At 44.5% G+C, this 18,006-nt stretch overlaps 1 protein-coding gene and 1 pseudogene across 3 annotated transcripts in view; both read left to right on the forward strand.

Moving 5' to 3' along the window:
* LOC121149809 overlaps window positions 1-18,006 on the forward strand; it is a 39,966-nt pseudogene that overhangs the window by 66 nt on the left and 21,894 nt on the right.
* Window positions 18-18,006, forward strand: part of CPEB3 (cytoplasmic polyadenylation element binding protein 3) — a 218,268-nt gene continuing 200,279 nt past the window's right edge. The window contains exon 1 of one of the 3 annotated variants that reach the window (XM_040970358.1): window positions 18-236. The gene's annotated coding sequence lies outside the window, so the exon portion shown is untranslated. The remainder of the gene's footprint in view (window positions 237-18,006) is intronic. The other 2 variants (XM_040970357.1, XM_040970353.1) reach the window with 2 other exon arrangements.

The following is an 18,006-nucleotide window of genomic DNA, read 5'->3' on the forward strand; positions in this document are numbered from 1 at the left end:
CCGTGTGCGCCGGGGTCACGACGCAGGGCGGCCCAGAGCAGCCTGGGAGATGTAGTCCTCGGATCATCCCCCCACCCCCCGTTAGAGGCTGCACAGCCCGCCCCGACCACCGCCGCGCCCGCCGCAGCCCGGCCGGCGCCCTCCCGTTTCCTTCCTCCAGGGAGGGGGGAACATGTCCTTCGGGTCGCTTTCCAGGAAGCTGCAGGATGTGCCGTTCCGCTGTCAGTAGCAACAAGGTCAGTCCTCCCGGTCTGTTTTCTTTTTTTCCCCTCCCTCCGCCGCAGCTCTTGTCCTCAGGTGGGACCAGCGAGCCAGGTGAGGGCAGGGGGCTGAAGGGCCATTCCTCACTAGGGTCCCCAGCTCTCGGCCGCGGCGTGTGGACCGATCTGGGCGACGGTGGGGAGAGAAGGAGGGGGAATGGCAGAAGCTCCTTCAGAAGCCCCGGGCGCCCGGGACCCTCTTCTCCCGCGTCACAGCCCGATTTGGGGTGAGGGAGTTACATACACAGCCCCCACCGGGAGGGTCCGGGGCTTTACTGCGTGCAGTTATTCCTGAGGGAGCGGGTGGCTCGACGGTTCCACCCGAGCCTGTCGGGGTGTGCCGAGGGTGGGGCGGGAGAGGTTTCTCTTCCTCTCTAGGAATCTCCTGAAATATGTTTGGGTTGTCCTAGGGCTCGCCGACAGCCTCCAAGTGGAACACGTCGGTGAAAAAACAGCTCTTGCTTACTCAGCTGTGGCTTGTCAGGGCTGTTTCTCTCCGCTGCTAGTCGCTGTTAACCATTTCTTGTCTCCTTGACACCGCCCAGCAGGTGGATTGGAGTGGGTGGGGATCAGCAGAGAGGAATCGCCAATCTTCCGTGGCGGGGTCGTTCCCTGACCTTCTAAGGGCTAGTCTTAGCGGGAGGTGAGAGCTATTGACTACCACGGATGGGTGTTGGAACGACCTGTGGCGTTTTCTCGTGTTGTGATTGGTGGGACGTCTGGTAGTTTCTCCTTGATATTGTCTGATTTCTGCTGCAAGATGATGAGACAGTGGTTTCTCGATTCCAAATGTTAACGATCTGGTCGCAGTTTGCTCTCTGAATGTATTTGATCTAGCCTGTGCCGTGACCAGAAAAACAACAGCAACATGTGACTAGAGTTTACTTGGCCTCCAGTTCCTGAAACGATTTCACGAGAGGCTTTGAAAAATTAAATAATGAATGTTTCACCTTTTCCTCATGATATGAGCAACAAGCCCATCCTAGGGAAGGAAAATTAGTATTCTCCTATAATGAGCTCACTCAGGGTGTCTAATATTAAAAACAATGTTTTGTTACTTGTGCTAAACCTTTACTGTATAATTGTATCTTAAGCAATTAACAGCCACAACGAGCAGGATATATGCATCTGACTAGAAAATAGAATTTTAGCGTAGTAGATTGGACCAAGGCAAACTCCATTTTAGCTTTATGATGTTCACTAAAAGGATCCTTACCTCATTTTATATTTGTTATTGACCCTAAATTGGAAGATACAAGTCTGTTGACAGCAGAGCCTTCGTACACCAAAAAACCCTGATGTTTTCTCTGTGAAAAACTTGTTTCCTGATTGTCAGACTCTTTGAAGCTAAAACAACAACGGAATTGTTACTCATCTAGAGAGGGAATAACCGTGGCCTGACCCAGTATTCCACTTCTGGGTATCTCCCATGAAAAATGAAAGCATGTTTACACAAAGACTTGTTTGTGAATGTTCTCAGCAGCATTATTCCTAGGAGCCAAAAAGTGGAAAAAACCCAAATACCCACCAATTGACCCATGAGTAAGTCACATGTGGTATATCTGTACAATAGAAAACTGTTAGTTAATAACAAGGAATGAACTTTGGATACATGTTGTAACATTGGGTGATCTTGAAAACATTACACTAAGTGAAAGGAGCTAATCACACCAAACTGCTCTGTGTGTACGAAAGGTTAGGGGGAGGCAAATCTCAAGCTGGCGCTAGTGGTGTCCTTAAGACAGCCTGGTTTGAGTCCTGGCTCAGCTTCTGATTGCAGCAGCATTCTGTTGTGCCTGCTGGGAAGGAGCAGGTGGGGGCTCAAGTGTGTGGCTCCCTGCCAACCAGCTGGAGATCTGGATTGAGTTCTAGGCTTCTGCTGCCACCTGGCCCTGGTCCCACTATAGGGGGCAGTTGGGAAATGACCTAACAATAGAAAGATCTCTGCCTTCCAAAACAAAATAAATATTTTTAAAAGGACATACAAGTCAGTAGAGACAAAGTGGATTAATGATGGCATAGAGCTGAAGCAGTTGAGGAAATGGGAATGATTGCTAATGAGGTTTCTTGCCAGAATGATCAAAGTATTCTAGAACTAGTGGTGATGGTTGTATTTTGCGAAATACATTAAAATTAAGAAAATAAGATACTGTAAAATGAGATTATAGTGACAGTGGCACAGTTCTATAAGAATCTCATTCAGTTGTAATTTAAAATGAGTGGGTTTTATGGTATTTAAACTATATCTCAATAAACCTATTAAATTTTTATTTAAAATGTTCATAGGGACATCTAAAAAAAGAAATAAATAACTGGTGGTTCTTTTTTTTTTAAATAAAGATTTATTTATTTTATTGGAAAGACAGAGTTATAGAGAGGAGAGAAAGAAAGATCTTTCATCCACTGGTTTCCTTTCCAAATGGCCGCAGTGGCCAAAGCTGAGCTGATCCAAAGCCAGGAGCTTATTCCAGGTCTCCCTGTCAGGTGCAGGGTCCCAAGGTATTGGGCCATCATTCGGTGCTTTCCCAAGCCACCCAAACAGGGAGGTAGATGGGAAGTGGAGCAGCCAGGACACAAATCAGCGCCTACTTGGGATCTTAGTGCTATCAGGGGAAGGATTAGCCAATTGAGCTATCACATTAGGCCTAATAACTGGTAATTCTTTATCAACCTTTTCTTAGTATGCACAAAAATATGTCTGGTAAATTGATAAAATAATCCTTGGATTTGAAGTGGTGACAGATACTCAGAATTTCAATATTATCAGATTTTAAAGGCTTAAAAGTTAGTATGACCAAAAAGAAAAGTTGAAATGCAGTGCTGCATTTTAAGTAGGATTAAATGTTTATGAAAACTGATAATCAGTGGAGTAACCAATATGACTATAGTTCTCTTCCTCCATTTTCCCTTAAAGATATATTTTAAAATACAAATTAACCCACTGATAATGTATAAGTAGTCTCCCAGTTTCAGAGGACAAGAACAATGTAGAGTTATCATCTTAAAAGTATCATGAAATTATTTCAAATGGATTTGTCTGTCAGACTTCAAAACAATATATTATCATAACATACTTTCAGTGTACTTGTTTTGAATCATCTACCAAGAGGTTCCCAAGAGGAATTCCATGGAGAAAAAAATCAAATAGATCCTCTGAGAACTGTCAAGTACCAGATTTAGTGAGAAACTGTAGGCTGAGTCCTCACTGCCAGCTATAGAATGTTCTTTGGTAATTCCTTCAACAGATGTTTCCAGAGACCTAAGATATATGCGGGGACTCTAGTTGCAAAGTTACATGCAACCACCCTTGATGAATGTACACACTACCAAAAAAAATGCATTTAGGAAAGTAAAAGTATTTGCATATGAAATATTATGTAATGATATAGTAGCACATGAGCAAGTGTTGAATGAGTGGCCTAAGCATACAAAGTGATGTAGAAGTCCCCAGGAGACTGTTGTGGGCTGACAAGTTAAAGAGAACTTTGTAAAACAGGGAATTTAAGTTTTACCTTGGAGCAAAGAGAAGGCATTTGGGTGTGGATGAAGGAAAAGGCAGGAAGAGTAGTTTCACTTCTGTAGCTTGAGAATCGGATTCTCTGTTGTGTAAGTGGAAAACAGTCGATTGGTCAAGCAAAAAGTTGTTAAAACAGTTTGAACTTATTTGTGAAACAAATACTTATTGAATGTACATGACAGGCACAGAATTAGGCACTTAGAATGAAGTGATGAGCATAAGTAAGTTTTTGTTTTTGTTTTTGTTTTTTTACTTTTGTGGCGTTTATAAGCAGGAGATGCAATCATTCACATAGATTTGCAATTCTGGTACTTCACATAGATTTGCAAAAGGACAATATGTGCAAACACTGAGAGGGAAAGCCCCTGTGATGAGTAAGAAAAGCTGTAAGATGAGATCTCAGGGCAAGATCAGCCAAAAAGATCAATGAGTGACAGACTAGGAAGGTAAGAACTTCCAACGAAGGGACTTTATTCCTGTACCATGAGAGAAAGAAACGCCTCTACAGAGAGGTGTGTGTATCAGAAATACACCCCAATCTGTAGGAAATGGGGAGTTCACCTATACTGGTTCCTAAATCTGCTGTGCGTTAAAAAATTACCCAGGAGATTCTGATCTATGTGTTCTGTAATGATGCCTAATTTACCGTCTTTTTTTAAAGATTTATTTGTTTTTTTATTGCAAAGTTAGACATACAGAGAGGAACAGAGACAGAGAGGAAGATCTTCCTTCCGATGATTCACGCCCCAAGCGGCCGCAACAGCAGGAGCAGAACCAATCTGAGGCCAAGAGCCCGGAGCCAGGAGCCTCTTCAGGGTCTCCCATGTGGATGCAGGGTCCCAAGGCTTTGGGCCATCCTCAGCTGCTTTCCCAGGCCACAAGCAGGGAGATGGATGGGAAGTGGGGCTGCCGGGAATAGAACTGATATCCATGTGGGATCCCAGTGCATTCAAGGTGAGGACTTTAGCCGCTAGGCTACTGTGCCTGGCTGTTTCTTTCTTTTTAAACAAGTGTCCTGAATCATTATTAGACTGAGGCTCAGGAATCTTTGCACAGGTCTTGCAGAAGTTGACAGCTTAAGCTCAAACATAGCTTTGAGTCTTAGCATAGTCACCCTGGAGCTCAGCAACTTTGGGCAGGTTACAAAATCTCTTTAAGCTGGTTTCCTCATCATTGGAGACAATTAGAGAACCTGCCTTACCAGGTTTCTAGGGGAATTAAATGAAGAAGGTCATTCAGATTGTTCAGTACCAGACTGAACATATTGATAAGAACTTGCTTGGTGTTAGCTGGTAGGTATCAGTACTGAAAGTTCTCCAGCAGAGGTGAGAGCGGTCAGGGTATCGATCTTGTGGCATGCAGGATTGGAAATAAAGACAGATAGGCCTTGGTTGGGATTGAGACACTTGCCTGTGGTAAATATTTTCAGTCATTTGCTATAATACAGCTATAGTTCTTGAAGATCCTTATTAGGGTAAGTAGTTCTCAAGTAAGTAGTATTTCTGGTGTCCTATAAAAGGACATTTATAGGCAGACTTGCTCCCTACAATATATGTTACTGCCATAGTGCAACTTGAAGTTGACCTGGTTTTCTTAATTTTACACAGTCTTCTCTGGCTAGTTAGATTCTCTGATCTTCTGGATTCTAGGGCTCCCTGAGAACCTTCTCCAGGGAGCATGTGTCGTAAACTCCAGTTTCATAATGGTGAAATATGATTTGTGTTTTTTATACTGATGACACAAGCTATGATAGCCACACTTCTTTGCACCTTAACACCACTCAAGGGCTCTATACCAAATGGTACAAATGGTCATGTATTCTTTGCAGTCACATGCATGCAATAATAAATTTATAAAAACAGTTTTATTTGATGTACAATTAAGCATTAACATATATTCATTTAATTAAATCTTGACTTAATTCATATATCTTTAATAATGTATATGATGAATTGGAGGTTGGTAGACTTCTGTCACATCCAAAGTATAATAGTTGCCTTCGAGAAAAAGCATTCCTGTGATGAAATTGCAAGTTAAATTTGTTGCTTTGTCTTGATACACTATTTCTGTTTTGAAAGGCAGATAAAATTCAAAGAGCTTGTGTTGCAAGGATGCTGTCAGGAAAGAAAAATTTGGAAATCCTGTATTTGAAAAGGGACTTGAATTTAAAATGAAGATTTAGTGTAACTCAATAATAGGAAAAGAAATACTATTTAAAAATGGGAAAAAGACTTAGATATTTCTTCAAAGATACACATATAAGCACATGAAGAGATACTATCATTAGCCTATACATTATAGAATAGGGATTTTTTTTAAAGATTTATTTTTATTATTTTTTTATTGGAAAGGCAGATATACAGAGAGGAGAGACAGAGAGGAAGATCTTCCATGCGGTGATTCACTCCCCAAGTGAGCGCAACGGCCGATACTATGCTGATCCGAAGCCAGGAGCCTCTTCCGGGTCTCCCACATGTGTGCAGGGTCCCAAGGCTTTGGGCCGTCCTCTGCTGCTTTCCCGGGCCACAGGCAGGGAGCTGGAAGGGAAGAGGGGCTGCCGGGATTAGAACCGGTGCCCATATGGGATCCCGGGCGTGCAAGGCGAGGACCCCAACCACTGCGCCACCGCGCCGGGCCCAGACAAGGGATTTTTTTTAAAGTATTTATTTATTTGAAAGTCAAATTTACTGAGAGGGAGAGACAGAGAAACGTATTTTACCTGTTGGATCACTGTGCAGGTGGCCACTATCCCCAGGGCTGGGCCATGCTGAAGTCAGGAGCCAGGAGCTTCATCTGGGTCTCTCCTGTGCATGGCGTGGGCCCAGACACTTCTGTTGCTTTTCCGAGGCCATTTGCAGGAAACTGTATTGGGGACACAGTATTGTAACATGCTGGTGTCACCCCTAGCATTTTTACCTTGTAGGCCACAATGTCAGCCCCAGGGATTTTTTTTTTATATATATATATGAAAGTTTTGGGCCCCTTTAGGATTTTGCTTTTGGTTTTATATATTGTACTTGCTTGCTTCTAAAATTTTATTTCCCTTCTTGGAAAGTTCTTGACCCCAAATTGATTAATAGCTGTTATTCTTCGAATTTGATTTTCAAAGTTTGCTATTACTCTAAACCACTGTTGATTTCAAGCTTTTGCATAAAGTTAACAATAGTTCCTTGTTACGGTGAGAGATCAGATAGATCTTCTGTTGGAAGGAATAAAGACTGATATCAATCTGAAGTGGAAAATGCTATAAATAGAGACTCACTGTAGTACTGAAGGAGAAATGGAAGTAAATTACCAAAGGAGAAACGTAGAGCTTTAGAAAAATGTACACCAGAGCCTTTGACTTACCTAGAACTCAGATAGAAAGGTTGTAGGCTGACAAATAAGAAAGGAAGAAAAGCGGCCTTTGGGGAATATTTAAAAATATAATTAAACATTTTTTTATTAAAGACTTTATTTTTATTGGAAAGGCAGATATACAGAGAGAAAGAGAGACAGAAAGAACTTTGTCTGCTGGTTCACTTCCCAAGTTGCTGCAATGGCCAGAGCTGAGCTGATCTGAAGCCAGGAGCCAGGAACTTCTTCCAGGTCTCCCGCACAGGTGCAAGGTGCCATGGCTTTGAGCCATCCTCTACTACTTTCCCAGGCCACAAGCAGGGAGCTGGATGGGAATTGGAGCAGTTGGGACACAAACCAATGCCCCTTTGCAATCCCAGCGCATGCAAGTGGGGGATTTAGCCACCAGGCCATTGGGCCAAACCTAAATATTAAGCATCTTTTGCTCTGTGAAGCAAAAACTTACAAGTACACTGTTCTACTACTTTCAATCGCAGCTTGCTGAAAGCGAAAGAAAAAAGACTATGCAACCAGGTCTTGAAGGAAATTTCATCAGTTGGCAAAATACATTTGCAGAAAGATCTTTAGCCAGTATAATGCCTACCAGTGAGAAGCCTGAAAGTTTGCTCCTCAGGATAAGAACAAACCAAGGACATACACTTTTGTAACCTCTACTCAGCATAGTATTAGAGGTTCCCGGAAGTTACACAGTGAAACAAAAGGTATTCATATTAGGGAGAAGTAAAACTAGTTTATTTGTGGTTTAAGACATCCTGTATTTGCACTTAACCACATAACCTATAATTCCATCCCATGGTATATCTACAGAAAAAGGAAAATACATGCTTATACAGGCACTTGTATGCAAATGTTCATAGAATAATTGTAAATAGCCAAAAAAAAAAAAAAAGGAAAATCACACAGATGTCTATCAGCTAGTAAGTGGATAAATAAGTTTGTGTGTCCTACAGTATGAGAGTATTAGACAATTGGGCCCAGTGCAGTGGCCTAGTGGCTAAAGTCTTCACCTTGAATGTGCAGGGATTCCCACATGGGCGCCAGTTCTAACCCCGGCAGCTCCACTTCCCATCCAGTTCCCTGCTTGTGGCCTGGGAAAGTAGTCGAGGATGGCCCAAAGCCTTGGGACCTTGCGTTAAAGCACAGCCAATCCACCCTCACTCTGATTTATGCATGCACCAATAGAAACAGTCTACTGAGTCTGACTTTCCCCTAATCTAGGCCACATGAGGCACACAGGTATTGTAGCCCTGCCTGGCCTGCTCTGCCCTCATCTCAGCTCACGCTGTCTGGTAGGAGTGATGGTCCAGCAGGGGAGCCCTTCACATTCTCCCTACCAGATTCGCACCCTCCCCTCCTGGGTCTCACATGTTCTGGTTGGGTGCTGTGACACAGTTTGGCAGGGCCTGCCTCTCTTCAACATTTGCCAGTAGGTGCGATAGCCTGGCTGGGTCTGTCCCAGCCCCAATTCCAACTCACACTGGTAGGGGCTGTAGCCTAGTCCAGCCCAGCTCAACTGGCTCCAGTCCTGACCCTCATGTGAACTGGGCTGTGTTGAGATCCAACCTGGCCCCACCTACACTTCATTCTGGTGCTCAGATTCGCCAGGGGGTGATATGAACTGGCCCAGCTTGGTTCGCCCGTGAACTGTGCCAAATGGATTCCAGTGGATACCGTTCCCTGGCCTGGTCTGAGCTGTTCCCTATCATTGTTCTTGCGCTTGCCTGCAGGGACTATGTCCTGACAGAGGAGTTTTCCAAGCTCCTGCATCAGAATCTCTCCCAATGCCAGATCATACATACCAGTGGGTTTTTGAGCCAGCCATATTTAGTCCACCTTCTGTCCTGAGAGGAACAGTGGCCTTTCCTGAATGGCCTTCACCCATTCTAGTTTTTACTGTTGAATGTTTCAGACCAGCTAAGGCTTATCCACACCCAGACACAACTCACACATGGCTCAGCTGGGGTAGAGACCCAACCTAGTTCGTCCTACACATAACATACCCTGGTTCTCACGAGCACCACTGGGTGTTGGTGTCTAGATGAGTCTGGCACAACCTAGACCCAGTCCACACTTAATGTCAGGGGACACTGTAGCATGCCCAGACTAGACAGCAGTCCCAACTCTGGGCTTTGCATTCACCAGTGGGAGTCACAACCCAGCCAGGATGTCCCCTTTTCTCCCCAGTCAGGCCTGTTCTCAGCCACAGATCTTGTGTGTGCCAGTGGTTGCTCTAACCCAGCTTGGCATAGTCCCTCACCTGTTTTAGCCTTTGCTTTAGATGCTGTAGCCTGGCCTGACCTGGCCTGCCCCCAGTCCCAACTGCTGCTGGTGAGCGCTGGAACCTGGCCCTGCTCAGTCTGCTCCCATCCCTGGCTCATGTACATTGATAGGTATGACAGCATAGCTCAGCATGACCTGTGTTCCAGCCTGGTTTCTGCACTTTCCTGTGAGCTGAGGTTGGCTTGGCCCTACCCTGTGTGCCCCCTTCCAAAACCAACCCACACTTTAGCCAACAGTTGGAGCAACCATGCCTAGATTGCCTGACTCCCAGACTTGAACTACATGCTCACCAGCAGAAGCTATGACCCAATAGGGCATTTTCCCAAGTTCCCCAACTTGGCCCACTGCCAGACCCAGATCTCATGCATGCCAGCTTGTGGTAGGCCCTTGCCCAGCATAGTCTGCTCCTCTATCTTGGCCTAATATGAGCTGGGTGAATGCGACCTGGCCCACCCCACAGCCTGTTTTAGGATACACATGTGGGTGCTGCAGCCTGGACCTGACCAGACTGTTCTTAGTCCCTATACCAATGAGTGTTGGCAGGTTCCATGGTGACACCTAGCTCAGCCCATCACCACCCCAACTGTTGAGCTAACCAGCAGGCCTTGCATTTCTATAGGCTTTTGCAAAGACAGGGTTACCTAAGGCTTGGGGAGTTTGGAAGTTGGAAATAACAGCAAAAGTGAGTGAAGTTTCTTTTTGGAGTGACGAAAGTGTTCTTAATTTGATTGTAGTGATGGCTGTACAGCTCTGCAAATATACTAAAAGTTATCTGTTTAATTGATACTTTAAATGGGTGAATTATTTGGTATATGAATTATATCTTCATAAAGCTGTGACTTTAACTCCAGGTGCTACCTTAAAATACATTGTTATAGAGAGGCTTAGTAATTTACGGCATATCAAAGTATACTATGATACAAATATAGCTTAGTTATAAAACAATCAAGATAGTTTCAAAGTAATAGAATGTTATGCAAGATTTCATAACCATCAGGTTTTTTTTTTTTCTATCCCACAGAAATCAACTTTTCTAATTCAGTCCCTGGGGTATTGGTAATGTCTGGAGACATTTTTGACTGTTACACTAGGAGGTGCTACTGACAACTAAAGGGGAAAAGCCATGCTACTGAACATGCTACTGCTTATAGGGTAGCCCCTTGGAACAAAGAATTGTGCATCTTAAAATCGTAGTGGTAGTGAGGGTAAAAAACCCAAACCTAATTTAAGCAAAAAGGAACTTGTCTGGAAGGATGCAAATGAGCCCATAGAATTGAACTTAAGGCAGGAGAGCCAACCTAGGAACGATCAAGTAGCAGCCACCTCAGAGAATCTTGGTAAAAGGAATATTCTGTGTGCTTAAAAATTTGCACCATATAGAATGACTCCCCATTGCTTTTATTCTGCTAATAGGAGTAAACCCTAGAAAGGGAGCCTTTTGCCAAGTTTTCTGGCCAGTGAGACTGAGGCAGGGAATTATGCTTCAAATGAAGGCAGTTCTGCGAAGGGAAGTAAAGTTACTAGCAAATTCTTACTGAGCATGGAACTATGTTGAGATCCTGTTTAGATAGTGGGGATAGATAGGAGAGATCACATGACAAAAATACCTGTCTTGAGCTTACATTGACATTCTACCTTAATGAAGGTAGGATTGCTGATGAATATCCAAATCAAAGGCGTGTGCTAGCTACATGTTCTTGGGTGTAGAACAGCATGGTATAGTGGTGTTTGTACTGTTATCTCATTTACTTTTTGTTGTTTTGTCTGTATATGCATGTGTGTGTTTTAAAGTTCTGCATGTGTATGTAAAGAGTAATTCTAGTTGGGAGAGGAGCATTCTTCTCATTTTCTCACCTTTTACTGTTTTCATTTTACTCCATGAGCATGTGTTTTATAGTTTAAAAAATTTAAGGGTTAATACTTTGATGAATACTTTAATAATGATGAAGATGCTGTTTGCGGGATGCTTGGATTTCAGAATGCCTGACTTTGAATCCTGATTCTGCTTCCAAGTTCAGCTTCCTGCTGAAGCTCACTCCAGAGGCAGCAGGCGATAATCCTGTACTCAGATTCCTGTCACCAATGTGGAAGACCCAAATTGAGTTCTGGGTTCCTAGCTTTGACCTGGCCCAGCCAGTGTATCTCTTTGGCTTCTGAATGAAAAAGTCAGTAAAAAAACAAAACAAAACAAAACAAAACAAAAAAAACAAAAAACCATGGTACAAATGTAAAGAAAATTCAAAAGCTTTTAAAAAATTTGCAATATTAAATCAAAAAACAATAAAAAATAAAAAAATTTAAAAGTAAATAAAGTTACAATATTGTGGGCCTGGTGTGGTTGCCTAGCAGCTGAAGTCCTAGCCTGGAACACGCTGGGATCCCATATGGGCACTGGTTCTATCCTGGCAGCTCCACTTCCCATCCAGCTCTCTGCTTGTGGCCTGAGAAAGCAGTAGAGGACAGCTCAAAGTCTTTTTTTCTTCATTTTTGACAATCTTTACATAGCTGATTAGGGTAGAATGGTTTAAGGGCTACTTTTTTTTTTCTTTATTTGGAGTAAAGGGAGAATATTAAGGGAGAACCCCACCCAGCCTCCCACCCATCCCAGGTCCCCAATGTGGGGCATGCTCCAAGGGTCCTGCTCGAGTGGTTTTGGTAGTTCCACAGTTCTGAATTGCTGCCAGTCTCGCCATTCCAAGCATGATGAAGTCGCTGCAGAATCCACTGATCGACATAGTCCATCTTAGAGTCTCCGTTTGCCCAGTTTTTCACTGCCAACATATGGCTGGGGTAGTTGATTGATTTGTTCTGTCCTCTGCTGTGGTGCCAGGTATCCTCTGCAGGTTCCGATAGACTGCATATCAACCATGTGCAACTGGATATGCTGTCCATTGCTCCTCCGCTGAGGAGGCTCGGCTCTGACACTTGCACTCCATGGCAGACCATGGAACCTGCGCTTATCTTCATGGTTAGGGTTCTGAGTTCGGCAGTTCGATTGGGGGAATCTCCAAAGAAACTTTTTCTGAGGTGACCCCAGACCAGATTCTTGTATATACTTGCAAGTACAGGGCCCAGCACAGTACATCACCCCAGTCAGCTGGTTGTTGCATTTGCTGGGTCGGTTCTGTTTCCAGCCCTGACTTCCACTGGAACCAGTGGGTGTTGCAGTCTGGCCTGATTCTGCCCAGCACACACTCGGCCCTCACTTAAACCAGCCTAGTCAGAGTGACCCATAATAACTCCCACAGGCCCACCCCCTGCCCTGGTTCCCATGCTTGCCAGTATGTACAGCAGACTAATCCAGTCTGTCCCACATCCCATTCAGCTCTCATACATGTCAGTGGGCATTGACACCTAGTTCAACCCAACCAGCTCCACTATCCAGCCCACACACATGCTAGTGGGTACTGTTCTGTCTAGCCACCCCTGCTCCTGTCCTGGTTTTCATGTTCTCCAGTAGGAGTGGGAACACAAGAGGGAGGTGCCCACTAGTTCTCTCCTAGGTCACTCCCATTCCCTGATCATGCACTTTTAGGATGGTTCTGTAGTTTAACTTGACAGAATAGGGACAGTCCAAAGTCTTAGGACCTTGCACCTGTGGGGGAGATCCGGAAGAGGCTCTGTGCTCCTGGCTTCGGATCAGCTAAGCTGTGGCCGTTGCGGCCACTTGGGGAGTGAATCAGCAGACGGAAGATTATCCTGTCTTTCCTCCTCTGTATATATCTTTCTCTAAAAATAAATAAATCTTTTTTAAAAGTTACAATATTGTAGTATTTCATTTTAAAAATATTTATTTTTTATCAGAAAGGCAGATTTTACAGGAAGATTTTATTGGAAAGGCAGATTTTATAGGATGAAACAAACAACTGGTTCACTCCCCAAATAGCTGCAACGGCTAAAGCTGAGCTGATCTGACCTGAAGCCAAGAGCTAGGAGCTACTTCAGGGCCTCCCACAGAGTTGCAGGGTCCCGAGGCTTTGAGCCTCCTCCACTCCTTTCCCAGGTCACAAGTAGGGAGCTGGAAAGGAAATGGAGCAGCCAGGATATGAACTGGCACACATATGGGATCCTGGCACCTGCAAGGTAAAGATTTACCAGTGAACTAACACTTCAGGCCCTGTAGCATTTATTATGAAAAAGCAGTCGGGAAGCAGAGCAAAATAGTAACTGAGTAAGATCCTCCACCAATTATATTCCAAAAGACACTCTGATTTGGACAGCTATGCACACACCAGTTCTTTCTTGAAAGCGAAAGAATCCCACTGGGAGACCATAATGCTTGGTTTTATTAAAATAATAATAAGAAAAGACATGTTGGAGAAGACAAAAAAGGGAAAATTTTGTCCATTTCACCGCTCCTTCAGCTATAGGCAGCATAGGTGCAGAGAAAGGAAGTTAAGCCTTGGCCTTATACCAAGCCCAGTGTCAGGCCTTCCACAGCAAAACCTAGTGCAGGGCAGAACCCCCATGGCTGTTGTCCTCAGGTAGTACATGTGGACAGAGCCTCTGTCATTATGTTAACCAAGTGGCCAGGGAATTGCCTTCACTACCGCCCTCTCCCAAAGTTGAGTAACCCCAATGTTGAAAAAAATTCTCCTTGCAAGAGAGGGAGGCAGGAGACTTAGCAAGAATGCAACTAAGTACACAGAAGCTGCCATTCTGTCTGTTGAGATGAAGCCTGAATCAAGTGAAATTTTACTTTTCTTAAAGTAAATATTGGTAAGCACAAGACCCTGGTAGTCCTTCCCCATGCCTGAGGCAGCTGAGGCATTTGGCACCAGAGAACCCTGTAACTCCTGCAGACCCTGAGCCCAGCTTGAGGGGCTTCTGGGTTGTAATCTTATATTGCCCTGGAGAAGGAGTCCAGCCCATGTTGTGTCATCTCTTGCACACACTATGCTAGAAGCCATCTTGAGACCCTGCCTACCTGGGATTTGGGGAAGCAACCAGGCCGCTGTTCTTATGATCTCCACTCACCCCACCCTGTAGACCGACTTGGAGGAGCTATAGGAAGAACTTGGGCAGTGAAACATGAGCAGCTCAGCTGAGCAGGCAGAGGCTCTCAGAAAAGAATTGGATGTTCCTACTCACCCTATTGCCACTCTAGAAGCAGATGAGTGACCCTGCCCACCCACTCTTGGTCCTATAGAACAGCCAGGTAACCCTGCCTATCCTACTGCTGTATTGGTAACAGCGAGTTGCTTTGCCCACATACCCTCAGCCCAGGGAAGCAGCTGAGCCGCCTGCCATAAGTAGCTCAGCTAGTGCAGGTTCCCAACAAGCAACCAGTGGTCCTGCCTGTGGTTCCATGAAGCAGTTGAGCCACTCAATCTACACACAGCAGAGAAGACTTCCTCGAGCAGGTTAGCCCCTTTGTAAAGACCCCATGAAGTTACCTGTGCAGCACTTGGACACTGCTGGCTATGCAAAGCAACCCCAGTGTGACCCTCAAACATTGATAGGCAGTCTACTTAGCTACTAGGCATGCTACTACAGGCCTGCGCCAGTGGTCCTGCCTTCCCCTGTAGAAACTGGGTGTTCCACTGCTGCTGCCAGGCATGCTGCACGCAGTGCTGCCAGTGAAGCTTCCAGCACATAAGGGAACTCAATGCCAGTTGATGACACAGTCCCCCAACCCCTGCAGCCTAGGCCACCGAGACACCCACAAATATCCCCAGCATTGATTACAGATAAAGAAGTCGCAGAAACACTACGTTCAAGTGCTCACTTGGAAACAAAGCCAATGCAGCATATGTGATCAGATCCTACAACACGACCCAGATGAAAATCTTTTGCAGAAAACTTGCTCTGTAAAAGTGCTGGAAGTGTCTAACAACCTGGAGCCATAAAACACAACACAGGAATAAAGCATGAAAAATAGCAAGGTAGCAACATACCTCCAAAGGAAGACAGTAACTTGATAACAGTAGGCCATAATGAAAGAATAAATGGAGGAAATGCCTGAAAAAGTATTCAAAACAATGATTTTAAGAAAGTTGAATAAAACATATAGAAAAAAAATTTAAGAAAGTACAGATTATTTAATGAAATTAGGAAGATAACTCACAAGAATGAAAAATTATCCTCAAAGAGAAATCATGAAAATCAGAAATATTGGAGCTAAAGAACTCAGTAAATAATTAAAAAATACAGTGGAGGAATTGACGTTCGATACAGCAATTAAGATCTATTTCGGGGCCAGGCATGGTGGCCTAGCGGCTAAAGTCCTCGCCCTGTACGTGCTGGGATCCCATATGGGTGCCAATTCTAGTCCCGGCAGTTCCACTTCCCATCCAGCTCCCTGCTTGTGGCCTGGGAAAGCAGTAGAGGATGGCCCAAAGCCTTGGGACTCTGCACCCGCATGGGATACCTGGAAGAAGTTCCTGGCTTCTGGCTTTGGATCGGCATAGCATCAGCCGTCACGCTCACTTGGGGAGTGAATCATTGGAAGGAAAATCTTCCTTTCTGTCTCTCCTCTCTGTATATCTGACTTTCCAGTAAATAAATAAATTAAAAAAAAAAAAAAGATCTCATTTGGGACACCTGCATCTGTGTTGTTTAAGACCCAGTTACATTTCTGCTTCCAGATTCTTGCGCATGTACACTGTGGGAGGCAGCAGGTGATGCTCTAATATTGGAGACCCTGCTACCCAAGTGGGTGACCATGACTGAGTTATGAGCTCCTGACTTTGGCCTGATCCAGCTTCCAGCTGTTGTGGGCATTTAGGAAGTGAACTAATTTTTTTTCATCTGTACTTACCTCTGCTTTTCAAAATAAAATGAGATTTTATTTTCATATTTTTTGTTTATTTGAGAGGGTGAGAATGTTTTCCATCTGCTGGTTCCCTCCCCAAATAGTTACAACAGCCAGGGCTGGGCCAGGCTGAAGACAGGAGCCAGAAGCTCATTCCAAATCTTCCATGTGGTTGCAAGGCTAAGCACTTAGGCCATCCTCTGCTGCTTTTCCTAGGGCGTTAGTAAAGAGCTAAACAGCTAGGACCCAAATCAGTGCTCATTTAGGATTCTAGTGTCAAAGGCAATGGCTTATCTTTCTGTATCGCAATGCCAACTCTGAAATTTTATTATTTATTTGTCTATCTTTTAGAGGTAGAATTATAGAGAAAGAGAAGGAAATACATAGAAAGAGATCTTCCATTTGCTGGCTTACTCTGCTAATGGCTGTAGTGGCTGGGGACAAGTCAAGTCAAAGCCAGAGGCCTGCAACTCCATTGACATGTTTCACATGGATGGCATCAGCCCAGAGACGTGAGCCATCTTCTGCTGCTTTCCCTGGCACATTAGCAAGGAGGTGGACTGGAAGTAGAGAACCTGGGACTTGGAGTGGTGGTCATATGGCCTATCAGCATTGCAAGCAGTAGTTTAACTCCCTTTTGTCAAACAGTGTTCCCTAAAATGAAATGAATTAAAAAGATTTATTTGAAAGAGCTAGAGAGAGAGAGAGAGAGAGAGAGAGAGAGAGAGAGAGAGAGAGGTCTTCTATCTGCTGGTTCAGTCCCCAGTGACTACAATGGCCAGAGCTGAGCCACACTGAAGCCAAGAATCAGGAAATTTCACCTGGGCGAAAGGGCCATCTTTTGTTGCATTCCCAGGCACATTAACAGACGGGACCTGAAACGTGTCCCATATGAGATGCCTGAGATGCCAATGTCATGAGTGATGGCTTTATCCACTACACCATAATGTTGCTTCCTGAAATAAAAATTTTAAGAAATACTGGGAGGCTGGAGCCATGGTATAGTAAATTAAGACTCTGCCTGAGGCAGTCACATCTCATATGGGTCCTGATTTGAGTCCTGTCTGCTTCACTTCCCATCCAGCTCCCTACAAAATGCCTAGGAAATGGGCGCAGCAGTGTGGCCTAGTGGCTAAAGTCCTCGCCTTGAACACGCCAGGATCCCATATGGGCTCTGGTTCTAATCCCGGCAGCCCCACTTCCCATCCAGCTCCCTGCTTGTAGCCTGGGAAGGCAGTCGAGGATGGCCCAGAGCTTTGGGACCCTGCCCCCATGTGGGATATCCGGAAGAGGTTCCAGGTTCCCTGCTTCGGATTAGTGCAGTACCGGCCATTGTGGTCACTTGGGGAGTGAATCATCGGACAGAAGATCTTCCTCTCTCTCATCAGACAGAAGATCTTCCTCTCTCTCTCCTCCTCTCTGTATATCTGACTTTGTAATAAAAAAAAAAAAAAAGATAAATCTTAAAAAAAAAAAATGCCTAGGAAAGCAGCAAAAGGTGGTCTAAATTCTTGGGCTCTGCACCCATGTGGGAGACCTGGAAGAAGCTCATGGTTTCAGGCTGGCCTACCTCCAGTTGTCACAGCCATTTAGGAAGTGAACCAGATGATAGAAGATCTCTTTTTCTTTATCTCTTTCTCTCACTGTAACTCTTCCTTTCAAATAAAAATTTAAAAATTGATCTTAAAAAAAAATACAGGGAGTCGGGCTCCTGGTTAATCACCCAAGAAAAACCACATGAAGATGACACATGTGCTTGGGTCCCTGCACTTATATGGTAGACCTGGATAAAGCTTCTGGCTTCACTCTAGCTCAGCCATAGTTGTGTGGCCACTTGG

The sequence above is a fragment of the Ochotona curzoniae genome, unplaced genomic scaffold (assembly GCF_017591425.1).
Source record: "Ochotona curzoniae isolate NIBS_2020 unplaced genomic scaffold, NIBS_Ocur_1.0 scaffold_4763, whole genome shotgun sequence".
Taxonomy (NCBI): domain Eukaryota; kingdom Metazoa; phylum Chordata; class Mammalia; order Lagomorpha; family Ochotonidae; genus Ochotona; species Ochotona curzoniae.